Source organism: Cervus elaphus, chromosome 19 (assembly GCF_910594005.1).
Source record: "Cervus elaphus chromosome 19, mCerEla1.1, whole genome shotgun sequence".
NCBI classification, from domain to species: Eukaryota; Metazoa; Chordata; class Mammalia; order Artiodactyla; family Cervidae; genus Cervus; species Cervus elaphus.
In genome coordinates this window covers 77,146,603-77,162,847 of record NC_057833.1, presented here as the reverse complement: position 1 = coordinate 77,162,847, position 16,245 = coordinate 77,146,603, and the positions used below count along the sequence as shown (strand labels likewise).

At 38.6% G+C, this 16,245-nt stretch overlaps 1 protein-coding gene across 1 annotated transcript in view; it reads right to left on the bottom strand.

Annotated features, from left to right (window-relative positions):
• The window catches only part of DSCAM (DS cell adhesion molecule), an 823,896-nt gene that overhangs the window by 380,997 nt on the left and 426,654 nt on the right, over positions 1–16,245 (bottom strand). The gene's annotated exons all lie outside the window — the stretch shown is intronic.

Below are 16,245 nucleotides of genomic sequence, written 5' to 3'. Positions count from 1 at the left end.
TACAGATAAATAGCCTGGAGACAAAGATTGAAAAGATGCAAGAAATGCTTAATAAAGACCTGGAAGAAATAAAAAAGAGTCAATTAAAAATGAATAATGCAATGAATGAGATCAAAAACACTCTGGAGGGAACCAAGAGTAGAATAACGGAGACAGAAGATAGGATAAGTGAGGTAGAAGATAAAATGGTGGAAATAAATGAAGCAGAGAGGAAAAAAGAAAAAAGAATCAAAAGAAATGAGGACAACCTCAGGGACCTCTGGGACAATGTGAAACGCCCCAACATTTGAATCATAGGAGTCCTAGAAGAAGAAGACAAAAAGAAAGGCCATGAGAAAATACTTGAGGAGATAATAGCTGAAAACTTCCCTAAAATGGGGAAGGAAATAGCCACCCAAGTCCAAGAAACCCAGAGAGTCCCAAACAGGATAAACCCAAGGCAAAACACCCCAAGACACATATTAATCAAATTAACAAAGATCAAACACAAAGAACAAATACTAAAAGCAGCAAGGGAGAAACAACAAATAACACACAAAGGGATTCCCATAAGGATAACAGCTGATCTATCAATAGAAACCCTCCAGGCCAGAAGGGAATGGCAGGACATACTGAAAGTAATGAAAGAGAATAACCTACAACCTAGATTACTGTATCCAGCAAGAATCTCATCAGATATGAAGGAGAATTCAAAAGCTTTACAGACAAGCAAAAGCTGAGAGAATTCAGCACCACCAAACCAGCTCTTCAACAAATGCTAAAGGATCTTCTCTAGACAGGAAATGCAGAAAAGTTGTATAAACGTGAACCCAAAACAACAAAGTAAATGGCAACGGGACCACACCTATCAATAATTACCTTAAATGTAAATGGGTTGAATGCCCCAACCAAAAGACAAAGATTGGCTGAATGGAAACAAAAACAAGACCCCTATATATGCTGTCTACAAGAGACCCACCTCAAAACAAGAGACACATACAGACTGAAAGTGAAGGGCTGGAAAAAAATATTTCACACAAACGGAGACCAAAAGAAAGCAGGAGTCGCAATACTCATATCAGATAAAATAGACTTTCAAATAAAGGATGTGAAAAGAGACAAAGAAGGACACTACATAATTATCAAAGGATCAATCCAAGAAGAGGATATAACAATTATAAATATATATGCACCCAACATAGGAGCACCACAATATGTACGGCAAACACTAACGAGTATGAAAGAGGAAATTAATAGTACACAATAATAGTGGGAGACTTTAATACCCCACTCACAACTATGGATAGATCAACTAAACAGAAAATTAACAAGGAAACACAAACCTTAAATGACACAATGGACCAGCTAGACCTAATTGATATCTATAGGACATTTCACCCCAAAACAATCAACTTCACCTTTTTCTCAAGTGCACACGGAACCTTCTCCAGAATAGATCACATCCTGGGCCATAAATCTGGTCTTGGAAAATTCAAAAAAATTGAAATCATTCCAGTCATCTTCTCTGACCACAGTGCAGTAAGATTAGATCTCAATTACAGGAAAAAAATTGTTAAAAATTCAAACACCTGGAGGCTAAATAACACGCTTCTGAATAACCAACAAATCATAGAAGAAATCAAAAAAGAAATCAAAATATGTATAGAAATGAATGAAAATGAAAACACAACAACCCAAAACCTATGAGACACTGTAAAAGCAGTGCTAAGGGGAAGGTTCATAGCATTACAGGCTTACATCAAGAAACAAGAAAAAAGCCAAATAAATAACCTAACTCTACACCTAAAGCAATTAGAGAAGGAAGAAATGAAGAACCCCAGAGTTAGCAGAAGGAAAGAAATCTTAAAAATTAGGGCAGAAATAAATGCAAAAGAAACTAAAGAGACCATAGCAAAAATCAACAAAGCTAAAAGCTGGTTTTTTGAAAAAATAAACAAAATTGACAAACCATTAGCAAGACTCATTAAGAAACAAAGAGAGAAGAACCAAATTAACAAAATTAGAAATGAAAATGGAGAGATCACAACAGACAACACTGAAATACAAAGGATCATAAGAGACTACTACCAGCAGCTCTATGCCAATAAAATGGACAACTTGGATGAAATGGACAAATTCTTAGAAAAGTATAACTTTCCAAAACTGAACCAGGAAGAAATAGAAGATCTTAACAGAGCCATCACAAGCAAGGAAATCGAAACTGTAATCAAAAATCTTCCAGCAAACAAAAGCCCAGGACCAGATGGCTTCACAGCTGAATTCTACCAAAAATTTAGAGAAGAGCTAACACGTATCTTACTCAAACTCTTCCAGAAAATTGCAGATGAAGGTAAACTTCTGAACTCATTCTAATTCCATTCTAACACCTTCACCCTAATTCCAAAACCAGACAAAGATGCTACAAAAAAAGAAAACTACAGGCCAATATCACTGATGAACATAGATGCAAAAATCCTTAACAAAATTCTAGCAAACAGAATCCAACAACATGTTAAAAAAATCATACATCATGACCAAGTGGGCTTTATCCCAGGAATGCAAGGATTCTTTAATATCCGCAAATCAATCAATGTAATACACCACATTAACAAATTGAAAGATAAAAACCATATGATTATCTCAATAGATGCAGAGAAAGCCTTTGACAAAATTCAACACTCATTTATGATTAAAACTCTCCAGAAAGCAGGAATAGAAGGAACATACCTCAACATAATAAAAGCTATATATGACAAACACACAGCAAGCATCACCCTCAATGGTGAAAAATTGAAAGCATTTCCCCTGAAATCAGGAATAAGACAAGGGTGCCCACTCTCACTGCTACTATTCAACATAGTGTTGGAAGTTTTGGCCACAGCAATCAGAGCAGAAAAAGAAGCAAAAGGAATCCAGATAGGAAAAGAAGAAGTGAAACTCTCGCTGTTTGCAGATGACATGATCCTTTGCATAGAAAACCCTAAAGACTCTACCAGAAAATTACTAGAGCTAATCAACGAATATAGTAAAGTTGCAGGATATAAAATTAACACACAGAAATCCCTTGCATTCCTATATACTAACAATGAAAAAACAGAAAGAGAAATTAAGGAAATAATACCATTCACCATTGCAACAAAAAGAATAAAATACTTAGGAGTATATCTACCTAAAGAAACAAAAGACCTATACATAGAAAACTATAAAACACTGATGAAAGAAATCAAAGAGGACACAAACAGATGGAGAAACATACCGTGTTCATGGATTGGAAAAATCAATATTGTCAAAATGGCTATTCTACCCAAAGCAATCTATAGATTCAATGCAATCCCTATCAAGCTACCAACGGTATTTTTCACAGAACTAGACCAAAGAATTTCACAATTTGTATGGAAATATAAAACACCTCGAATAGCCAAAATAATCTTGAGAAAGAAGAATGGAACTGGAGGAATCAACCTGCCCGACTTCAGACTCTACTACAAAGCCACAGTCATCAAGACAGTATGGTACTGGCACAAAGACAGAAATATAGATCAATGGAACAGAATAGAAAGCCCAGAGATAAATCCACGAACCTACAGAAACCTTATCTTTGACAAAGGAGGCAAGGATATACAATGGAAAAAAGACAACCTCTTTAACAAGTGGTGCTGGGAAAACTGGTCAACCACTTGCAAAAGAATGAAACTAGAACACTTTCTAACACCATACACAAAAATGAACTCAAAATGGATTAAAGATCTAAATGTAAGACCAGAAACTATAAAACTCCTAGAGGAGAACATAGGCAAAACACTCTCCGACATAAATCACAGCAAGATCCTCTATGACCCACCTCCCAGAATATTGGAAATAAAAGCAAAACTAAACAAATGGGACCTAATGAAACTTAAAAGCTTTTGCACTACAAAGGAAACTATAAGTAAGGTGAAAAGATAGCCCTCAGATTGGGAGAAAATAATAGCAAATGAAGAAACAGACAAAGGATTAATCTCAAAAATATACAAGCAACTCCTGAAGCTCAATTCCAGAAAAATAAATGACCCAATCAAAAAATGGACCAAAGAACTAAACAGACATTTCTCCAAAGAAGACATACAGATGGCTAACAAACACATGAAAAGGTGCTCCACATCACTCATTATCAGAGAAATGCAAATCAAAACCACAGTGAGGTACCACTACACGCCAGTCAGGATGGCTGCTATCCAAAAGTCTACAAGCAATAAATGCTGGAGAGGGTGTGGAGAAAAGGGAACCCTCTTACACTGTTGGTGGGAATGCAAACTAGTACAGCCACTATGGAGAACAGTGTGGAGATTTCTTAAAAAACTGGAAATAGAACTGCCATATGACCCAGCAATACCACTTCTGGGCATACACACTGAGGAAACCAGATCTGAAAGAGTATTGTGCACCCCAATGTTCATCGCAGCACTGTTTATAATAGCCAGGACATGGAAGCAACCTAGATGCCCATCAGCAGATGAATGGATAAGGAAGCTGTGGTACATATACACCACAGAATATTACTCAGCCATTAAAAAGAATTCATTTGAACCAGTTCTAATGAGATGGATGAAACTGGAGCCCATTATACAGAGTGAAGTAAGCCAGAAAGATAAAGAACATTACAGCATACTAACACATATATATGGAATTTAGAAAGATGGTAACGATAACCCTATATGCAAAACAGAAAAAGAGACACAGAAGTACAGAACAGACTTTTGAACTCTGTGGGAGAAGGTGAGGGTGGGATGTTTCAAAAGAACAGCATGTATACTATCTATGGTGAAACAGATTACCCGTCCAGGTGGGATGCATGAGACAAGTGCTCGGGCCTGGTGCACTGGGAAGACCCAGAGGAATCGGGTGGAGAGGGAGGTGGGAGGGGGGATCGGGATGGGGAATACGTGTAACTCTATGGCTGATTCATATCAATGTATGACAAAAGCCACTGAAATGTTGTGAAGTAATTAGCCTCCAACTAATAAAAAAAATTAAAAAAAAATAAAAAGTAAATATTCGGGAGATAACAAATCCAGTGCTTTCAGACAGAGCTCATAAAATTTCAGGTATCAGGCGATGTTACTGAAAATAAAAAAAAAATTCTTAACACATATTGAAGATATTTTGAATTGTCTTCTAATTATACAGGTTGATTAAAAACAAGTTATCTATTGTTATTGTTTTTCAGTCACTAAGTTGTGTCAGACTCTGCAACCCCATGGATTGAGGCACACCATGTTTCTCTGTCCTTCACTATCTCCTGGAGTTTGCTGACATTCATGTCCATTGAGTCTGTGATACTATCCAACCATCTCATCCTCTGTTGCCCTCTTCTTCTCTTGCCCTCAATCTTTCCCAGTTAAATGCAAATTAGGTCAAAATATATGTTATTGTAGGTATGCTTACCTAAAAGGGAAGGAAACATAAAAAGAAGGGATATATGTATATGAAAAGCTTACTCACTTTGCTGTATAACAGAAATTAACACAACATTGTAAAGCAACTATGTGGTGGTTTAGTCACTCAGTGTCCTACTTTTACGACCCCATGGACTATAGCCTGCCAGCAACTATACTGTGATACAAATTTAAAAAATTAAAATGACTTAACAATTTGTTACCATCATCAACATGTTAAGTCTAAGATTGGTGTTATCCAAAGAAGGCACTGGCAGGAAGAGAATAGCAAAATTAAAAGCACACTAGATCATTCACTTCACACCCAAATATCATGTAGATCCTTTTTATTATTGGTATTTATTATGAGAAAAATACATTTGCATATAGCTATATAAAATTTGAAAGCATTCATTAGTAGAATACATACTGAATGCATGCCTTTCAAAACCCTAGAATACAAGTGGGCATGAAAACAAAGACATATACAAAAAGTTCAGATACAAAAGAAGGACATCATAAAGAATGAAACCGAACACAACAAAACCATTAAGCACTAAACAATCCTAAAGGAAATCAACCTTAAATATTCATTGGAAGGACTGATGCTGAAGCTGAAGCTCCAATACTTTGGCCACTTGATACTAAGAGCTAACTTGATGGAAAAGACCCTGATGCTGGGAAAGATTGAAGGCAGGAGAAGGGGACAACAGAGGACAAGATGGTTGGATGGCATCACTGACTCAATGGACATGAATCTAAGCAAACTCCAGGAGATGGTGAAGGACAGGGAAGCTTGGTGTGCTGAGTCCAGAGGGTTGCAAAGAGTCAGACATGACTTAGCGACTGAACAGCAACAACTGAACAATAGGAGACCAATTGTAATGACTTTATAACTCAATGAAACTCATGTTTTCAAGAATATTGAATAATTTGATGAATTAATCACAGTATAGCAGTCAGTGGAGTAAGCTGGTTAACCAATCATATGTAAAAATTCCAGTTCTCATTCTAGAATAATTCTGTATGCATATGAAGAACTGGAAAGAAACTGGCAATCATGCATATGGACTTGACTGTCTCAAGAACTGTGATTGAGGGTCTGTGACTTCGTTTACTTTGTCCTTTTCAAATGCTTCTAAATTTGCTACAATGGAAAGTATTACATTTATGGGTTTTGTGGGTTTTTTAAGATAGAAAGCAACACAGATATAAAGGATATAGTGTACAGTACAGAGAAATAAGGCATTATTTTGTAATCACTTTAAAGAGAGTATAATCTACAAAATATGGAATCACTATGCTGTACACCCCAAACTAATAAGAGTATTGTAAAGCAGCTATACTTCAATTTTAAAACAGATGCGAAAAACTGACGTCCTGACAGATTGAAGAAATGAAATGGAACGTTATGGAACTGCTTGCTGCAGGGAGGATCAGAAATCTGGAGGGTTGAGACAACAGAGAACATCGTAGGTTTGAACCTTAGTGTAAATATTGTCAGAGGCTGAATTTTCCCCTCAAAATTCTAATGTTGAAATCTTAATCCAGCTACAGCCATTATGGAGAATAGTATGGAGATTCCTTAGAAAACTACTAATAAATCTACCATAAGACCGAGAAACCCGAGTTCCGGGCATATACCCTGAAAAAATCACAATTCTGTGAAACCCATGTACCCCATTCATTGCAGCAGTATTTACAATAGCCAGGACATAGAAGAAACCTAAATGTTCATTGACAGATCAATGGATAAAGAAGATGAGGCACATATATACAATGAAACATTACTCAGCCATAAAAAGGAATGAATTTAAGTCAGTGGTAGTGAGGTGGATGAATCTAGAACCTACTATACTGAGTGAAGTAAATCAGAAAGAGAAAAACAAATATCATATATTATCTTTTATGGCTGATTTGCATTGTTATACAGAAGAAATCAACACAATATTGTAAACTCATTTTCTTCCAGTTAAAAAAATAAATAAAAAAAGACTTAATACACAATGTCTAAAAATGTGACCTTATCTAGAGATGAGATTTTTACAGATATAATTAGTTAAATTGAGATTGGGTCAGTAAGGTGGGATTTAATCCAAGATGAACAGCTTAGAGAGCACAGAGCCTAAAAGACCATAAGGTACATGATGTATCTGGCTATTTTAATTTCATGTGCATCAATAGAAAGCCTTATTTTAAAAGGCTTAATGCAAAGCCTTATTTTTAAAATTTTATATATTTTATTTAAGATTTTTAGTTACAATTTGCAAAAATCACGTTTTTTTTTTTTCCAAATAAGGCAGCCACAACCTCATTGCAGGTTTTTTCAATAGTCAAAGACCTTACAGAAAAAGCAAACTTTCAAATACCCCATCAATATAATGTATAATAAACCTCGATAAAATGTGCATCTATAAACACAGAATACTGATGTTTAATAAGGTCTTTAACTAAGTAATTATACCAACACAATTTTATCAGGAAAGGTTAAGTATCTTCATCTGATCAGAATCCGATGAAATTAGTCCTGATTTAATAAGTACCATTTGTCACTATTAGAGGGAGAGGTGTTGACAGGGTTTGGGTGTCTCCGTGGCAACCCCGGTGTTCCATTTCTTTTTTCCTGTAACCTTAGACACTAACAAGGCATAAAAGTCCAGAGGGCATAGCAGGTATTGCCTGGGTAATTTATTTACCCTTTTCTGACTTTGCCAGGCAGTATCATGTGTCAGTTTCAGAAAGCATTTTCTATCAAATGGGTATCTGCTCCCAATTTTGTCTCTGCTGATGAACAGAGTTTTAAATAGAAATATTGTGCACACATTCTTATTAGAGGAAAACCACTAAAGTTTAATTGATTCATTATCCATAGGACAAGAGAGAGAGAACATATGTAAACAGAACACACATTTTTCCATTTCAGAAATGTACAAGAATAAATATCCCTGAGCCATGCGACATGGAGCACAAGCAATTTTAATGAAGTGCTAGCTACAGCCCATGTTTTGAATAAGGACGTTTGTGCAGGAGAGCACTCCACGGGGAACATTAGAAACTAAAGTTGAAATGGGGCTTTCCAGGTAGCTCAGTGGGTAAAGAATCCACATGCAGTGCAGGAGACTCAGGAAACTTGGATTTGATTTCTGGGTTGGGAAGATCCCCTGGAGGAGGGGATGGCAACCCACTCCAGTATTCTTGCCTGGAAAATCCCCATGGACAGAGGAGCCTGGTGGGCGGCAAACAGTCGGACACAACTGAGCACGCAAACCAGGAGACCCAGCACTACAAAGGCACCGGGGTGTTACAGAGGACACCCATCAGCCTCAGGATCAGCGGTAGCTCAGCTCCAAGCCAGAGTCATACCTGAAAAGATGTATGCACATTTCAAAGGCCTCCATCTGGCCCACAGTCAGTGACAAAATAAAATTAACAATGGCCCTTTCTACTATTAATTTTATTGGGCAAGGATCCAAGAGTGGAGGGTTGTAGGGGCAGGTGGAGAGGAGACACTGGAATAACAATGTAGAGAAACATTGCAAACAAAAATCTTAGATTTCACTTGTTTCCCACAGCTTTCATAAAGAGCAAATGACAGTTTTTCCACTTCAATAAATACACTAATATTAAAAAAGAATAATGTGTTGCAAAAATTGTGAAGTTAAAATATAACTATTCTACTTTAAAAATGTGTATGCACGGATAACTAAATCTGGAACACTGCTCATGTGCAGATAACCTTTGCAGCAAGAGATATCCCTTAAAATATATTTCTTGGGTTTCCTTGGTGGCTCAGTGGTAAAGAATCCACCTGTCATTACAGGAGAGACCAGTTCAATTCCTGGTCCGGGAAGATCCCACATGCCACAGAGCAGCTAAGACTGTGTTCCACGACTACTGAAGCCCTAGAGACCTAGAGCCTGTGCTCCACAAGAGCAGCCACTGCAATGAAGTAGCCCCTGCTCACAGCAACTAGAGAAAGTCTGAGTAGCAACAAAGACCTGGCACAGTCATAAATAAATAAATAAAACACAATCAAAAAATTAAAAAATAAAATATAATTATTTTTTGCATTTAGAATTTACAGGTTGAGTTGTGTCCTTTCTCGCCACAAATATGTTGACGTTCGAACCTCAGAACCTCAGTGTGCATGCTCAGAAGCTTAGTCACATTCACTCGTTGTGACCCCATGGACTGTAGCCATTTCCCGTGCAAGAATACTGGAGTGAGTTGCCATTCTCTTCTCCTGGCTTAAAGCAATACACATTCGTTCACTTACAGCTCTGAAGACCAGACATCTAGAATCAAGTTGTGGGCAGGGCTGTTCTTTCCTGGAAACTCCCAGGGAGACACTGCTCCTTGTCTCTCCACACTCCAGATGCTGTGACCCTCCCTCGCTCCTGGACCATCATTTCTGCCTGCTCACATCCTCATGCCACTGCCTCGCTCATAGAGTTTCTTGTCTCCCTCATATAGGGACCCCTGTGATTACATTCAGGGGCCCTCATAATTCAGGAGAATCTCCTCACATCTCAAAACCATTAACCTAATCACGTCTGCAGAGTCTCTTTTCCCATATAAAGTGACATTCACAGGTTCCTGAAATTTAGGATACCGATACTTTGAGGGAGGAATTACTCAGCTTATGAGGGTCTAGGGCAAAGTTAATTATTTAACCTTAATGCAGAAAGCCCTTTTCCATTAGCGAAGCTACAAAAAGAGCTATGGGTAGGTATGTTCACACGTGCGTGAGTGCTTAATCGCTTCAGTTGTGTCCAACTCTTTGTGACCCCATGGACTGTAACCTACCAGGCTCCTCTGTCCATGAGATTCTCCAGGCAAGAATACTGGACTGGTTGCCACACCCTTCTCATAGGTAGGTATAGCAAAGATAAATAATGCCAGGATTCATTGTAATACCCATAGACTTACTAAATCTCACAGCAACACTGTGGTTGAGGTTTGATCATCTCTGTTATATGGATGAGGAAACGGAGGCTCTGAGGGTTAAGTTGCTTAACTGGACCTCTGAGCTCCAGAGCTACCGAGCTGGGGTTTGCACCCAATCGTCAGAACACAAAGCCTGTTCTCATAACCCAGCCACATGTGCCCTATTGTTTACACTTCTTTCCTGGTTATGCCAGGCAAAATGTCTGCTAGACTGCTACATGTTTTCTATTTGCCTCTAATTATCAACACCTTATGGGCTTCCCCAGTGGTTCAGCAGTAAAGAATCTGCCTGCAGTGCAGGAGATGCAGGTTCAATCTCTGGGTTGAGAAGATCCCCTGGAGGAGGAAATGGCAACTCCAATATTCTTGCCTGGAGAACCCCACGGACAGAGGAGCCTGGTAGGCTACAGTCCATGGGGTCGCAAAGAATCGGATATGGCAGCATAAGCATCAGCCCATTGCAAATACAAGAAACAATCAGTCACACTGCTCCTTTCTGAGAGCACCCATCCAAAACAAAACGAGTCCAGATGGTGTGTGAGGCACTGGCTGCTTGAGGTGCTGTGTGGACCAACAGAGCAAGCCTGGCACCTGCCCCGCTGTGTGAGGCTCCTGCTGTGACCACCCCGTCTCCAACTCCTGTCCATGCTTTCATTTTTCTTGGAAGACTGTTTTCCTAAAGTCCAACGATCAATCAAAGAATGGAACGGCTGAGAAGCTTGCTGACACTGTGGACTGGTGGCAGAACCAGGATTCATCTTTCCTTCCCCTCCTTTGCTCCAGGCACTGAACTGGACAAAGGGCTGGATGACGCCATCTGGGTCAAGGCCACAAGGCTTCACTAGGGAGAAGTCGGTGACATTCAGGGCATATTGGCCGCCGGCCCCTGCTGCTTCCTAACTGGGTCTCTTGTTCTAGCCTCCCCTTGGACTCTGGTCCTAATTGTTGAGTTACTCAGTCCACAGAATTCCATTCATCTCCTTACCAGCCACTTCATCACTACTTCCCTTGTCAAGACTATTTGCCCACACGTTGGAATTTCATGGCAGGGCACACATGTTCTCAAATGTTACTGCCTCGCCAAGTCCACCAGGAGAGGATATATTTACAGTCATGCTGATGGACACATGGAGGAAGAAATCTCCATCCGGTTGGCCAACACAGCCAGAGCACTTGTGAACAGACAACAGGTAGGCGGAGAGAGAAAGTCAACATGCTGAAAACTGGGATTAAAATAAATGGGAAAACATCCACATGTGTGAAATAGTACATCAACTCCCAGTGTCTTGGGTTGACCAAAATGTTTATCTTGAAAAACAAAACAAAAAGACCGATTATTTGAATCTGTAGCTGAATTCAACCTTCTGGATGCTGATGAGGTCATGCTCACTTCTGGATGGAAGCTCGGCTGAAGGTTGGGGGCACAGACTCTTCCATAATTGTCCCCCTAATGGCACATTATGCAAGGGAAACAATGTGAGCAATTTTCCTAATCAGGCCATTGAGTGGAAATAATTAAACAGAATAACACCTCAATTATAATTACAGAAGTGATTCTAGTATGCCCTGTGCATGAAGTGCAAACACTTTGGATTTGCATAATTATTTATTATTCTCAATAAACTTATATTGATTACCAGCAACATGCTAGATGTCACAAGAAATACTTGATTTGGTATCACACCAGGATTTTTTGGAGATCGTACCAGTACCAAGAGTGTCTAAGAGACCTATTCCAGTAATAGATTATCAGCTTATTTTCTCATAATGCTGAAAATCAACAATGTGTTTTCACATGTGTTTTCACAATTTTCATATGAAAATTATGCTCATGTGTAAACAGGGGTTAGTAGAAGATAAAGAAAGAGGCTTTGACCCTGGTGTCGCTGTTGTGCAGGTTCTCAGTCACGTCCTACTTCTTGCATGGACTGTAGCTCACCAGGCTCCTCTGTCCATAGGATTTCCCAGGCAAGAACACTGGAGTGGGTAGCCTTTCCTTCTCCAGGAGATCCTCCCATCCCAGGGATCAAACCCACATCTTTTGTATTGGCAGGGGGATTTTTTACCACTGAGCCACCTGGGAAGCCCTGACCTTGGGATTATCTATCTCTAAAGACCCACATGTTCCCCGATGATGCTCTTGAAAGTCTCCAGTAATGGGATGGATCAGATATAACAGAATGTCAAGGGCACAGAGGAGATCTTTTCATTATGCAGGAGATTAGGTGAGATTACTCCAGTTCTTAGATTTAGTGGCTGAGACTCAAGGTGCTATGGTGTTCTGGTGACCTTGCTGTATAGCTGTTGATCTGAAGGACAGCAACTTGGCTGGAAGGTTGCCCATGAGCCAGTGTTTTCCTGTTTCTAATTGCTGGGTTTGGAGCACAAGCTAGCTGCTAGGTGATTTGTAAATTCCCTTCAGGCTTTCATGTTCTATACTTTTTGTTTGGTTTAGTTGGGATTATGTGTTAAACAAAACGCCTGTAATCCATTTTGAGTTAGCTTTTGTACGAGATAGGAGGTCCATTTTTTTTTTTTTTTTGCCTATGGATGTCTGATGGTTCTAGTACTGTTTACTGAAAACAAAACAAAAGATGATCTTACTTCCATTGAATTTCTTCTGTATCTTTGTAAAAAAATCAACTGGACATATGTGTATGGGGCCTATTTCTGGGTTCCCTATTCTGTCCCACTGACCTATCTATCCATCCCTCCACCAAAACTGTAGAATTTTTTAATTCACTTCTGTGCCAATTCAAAGTGCTTCTGTATCAATTATAGGTAATGGATCTAAAAATAACCTTATAACTCAAAAGCGCATGAAGATAAATGTGGGGAATGTCCCGGCATGAAATGTTTAGCCTCCTACCACAGGGAAGACACATCTAAAGAGACCAAAAATATTTTGCAGAAAAAGTGAATTCTGATACAGTTGTATTTATTAATAGAGAGACATTATTCATAACATATTGTTGAGTAAAACAGTGCATTATAAAATGTTAGATAATGTATGACTCCATTCAAAATATATATGTAAAATATGCTTGTGTAGAATTTTTATAAGCATGTATATGCATACATGACAAAAATGCAAAAGACCATTATGGTCATAGTCTCCACCTTAGCTTGGTGGCATTAAAACAATTCTATTCTGTTTTATTTTACTTTGCTAATCTCTCCCAGTTTTTCAAAAATGGGCATGTACTACATATATATTACATTTTTAAATGAATAAAATACAGCTTAAAATCCCTGAGTTACTTTTGATTAACATCTAGACTCCCCCAATGGCATACATACTCTTTGATGTAAGAAAACATACACGATACAACTATGAACTCCTACTTTTCCTAATACTTCACATATGTGTGCATGCATGAAACAAAAGTACATACAAACAGCAGCAGGAGCACAATTTCTAGTTGTGTAATCTAATAGGTGGTGAAATGCCGAGATGCATCATCAGCGCTGCTGTTTTTTCTTTCTTTGTGTCTGTTCACATATCTATAGGCTGCCTGGTGCTATTGATGATGGAAATCTATATTAACAACTGGAAAACTGTACGGATATTCTGAGTATTGGCTGATTTACCCACTTCCCTCCATCAACTTAATATACCAATATAAACTGGTAACTTGTTCCAGAATAAAAATTCTGAATATGGTTTTAAATAAAATTTGTGTTACTATTGGCATAAATCCACAGAATGTTCCTCGCTTGGTCTATGGATTTACAGTGTAATGAAGGATCAGTAAGCTGTTGAAAATCCTTTATTTCGGCAACATTTCATTTCTGGCAATATTGCAATGGCTTCCGATTAAAGAAAATGTTCATATGGCCTCACTGTAAGTTAGAGTGTTCGAACCACAGTGGGATAATAGGTTCCACTCCTGGGGGTCAGCGTTTGCATTTGTGTCCCACTCAGGAAGCCAGCTGCCCAGGTTTCCACTACATATCACAATAAAGTCCTGGTTTATATCTTTACCAAAATGTCCAAGAGAAGTTCACCATTCTTTTTAAAAAGTAAAATAACATTATCCACTGATGACTTTTCATTTGAGCCATCCTAGTTCCACTGGCAAAATCAGGAAGTAGGAAATGTAATGTCTTAATAACAAATACCAGCAGATGGAAGATGGGTACCATTTCTCTGTCTTTACATCTGTCCTATTCTTTTGACTACAGGTGAGGACAGCATGAAACACCTTAATGTTTCAATTATTTTACCAGATTTACAGTGGCTCTGTATCATGCTTATATTTCTATTCAGTTTACAAAGTTGATACATAGGTTTTTGTGTTAAGCTTTTTGTCTATTAACCTAATATTTTCATTGAGAATTTAGATGAACTGAATGAAGGAATAAAATACTTTGACTCTGCACAGATTGAGGACTTCTTTAAGATAAGAAATCATGTATTATATTCTATTAGAGAAAAACTACTGCCTTTTCTTTTCTTTTTTTCTCCTAATATCTTTGCAACATCTACACAAACTATTCTTTCCTTTGTCAACTTTAAAATATATTAAAATATGCTTATGGGAGGATTGATTATTAAATTTGGAGACTCGGGATACTAAATTGTGGTCAGTCCATCATTATTCCCCTCCTGAGAAATGTACAGATGAGTGGGATCAGTGTGGCCCAATCTGATATGTGGCAAGGCCAGTGCAACCTAACCTTCTGAGGTCAGCCAATATTCAGCCAGCCAGGAAGCTCAAAAGCAAGAAAGATAAATGTTTTTCAAATTAGGGGCTATTTGTTACACTGCATTATTGCAAACAGAGCTGACTAATACACAATCTCTTTTTAAAAATGTTGAATTATAGCATAATATGTTCAACAACTAAATAAGAAATAATCATCTGGACCTGATCCTCTCATTTGGAGATGAAGATGCTGAGGCTCAAAGTACTGTAACTCGCTCCAAAGTACAGAAGAGGAGAGTAGGTCTCCTGACTCCTGGTGCCTTTCCTGACTGTGTGATGGAAGATTCTGGATTAGCATGGATCTTCGCTCTAAGCCTTGGACAGTACTCTCCATATCCCTTACGTACATGTGCCTCACTCTGCCCCATTCTCCTACTCCCTGTCTCTCTCCCTCATGCTTCTCCATCATAGCTCTATAGTTGTTCTCAGAGTTTGCTCTGATTTCCACAGTCCTCACTGTGTGTTGGCCTCTGGGCTTTGCTATGAGCAGCTCAGCTCAACCACAAATATAACACAAAGATTGATCTGTTCCAAGACTGATGACTTATGTGAATCAGGCTCTGTTTTCATTGCTTAATTTGTCATCCCAAATCACTTTCCAAGTCTCACACTTAATTCTTAGAATCATATGCTCTCATAGCTTCATGGGGGAATCAAGGATACCTCATCTCATTCAATCCTAAGGAGATTCTACAGGAGAGAAAGAGGGAGAGTTCTTAACACACTTAAAGCCTGACTCAAAATGCCTAGAAGTTGATAAAAATCCTACACAAATAGTTTTTCTTTCAAACAGTTGTGCTGGAGAAGACTGTTGAGAATCCCTTGGATAGCAAGGAGATCAAACCAGTCAATCCTAAAGGAAATTAACCTTGAATATACATTGGAAGGACTGATGCTGAAGCTGAAACTCCAATACTTTGTGCACCTGATGAGATGGTTGGATGGCATCACTGACTCAATGGACATGAGTTTGAGCAAACTCCGGGAGATGGTGAAGGACAGGGAAGACTGGCGTCTTACAGCCCATGGAGTCGCGGAGTCAGACACGACTTAGTGACTGAACAACAGAAAAGTATCATGGCAGTGCTATAATTCAGTGCTACAATCACTTCTCTCTCTGTTGCTTTGAAACCTCAATCCTTGAATATTTTTCTAACTCCTACACAGAGTCTATTTGATTGTGTCATATCTCTCCA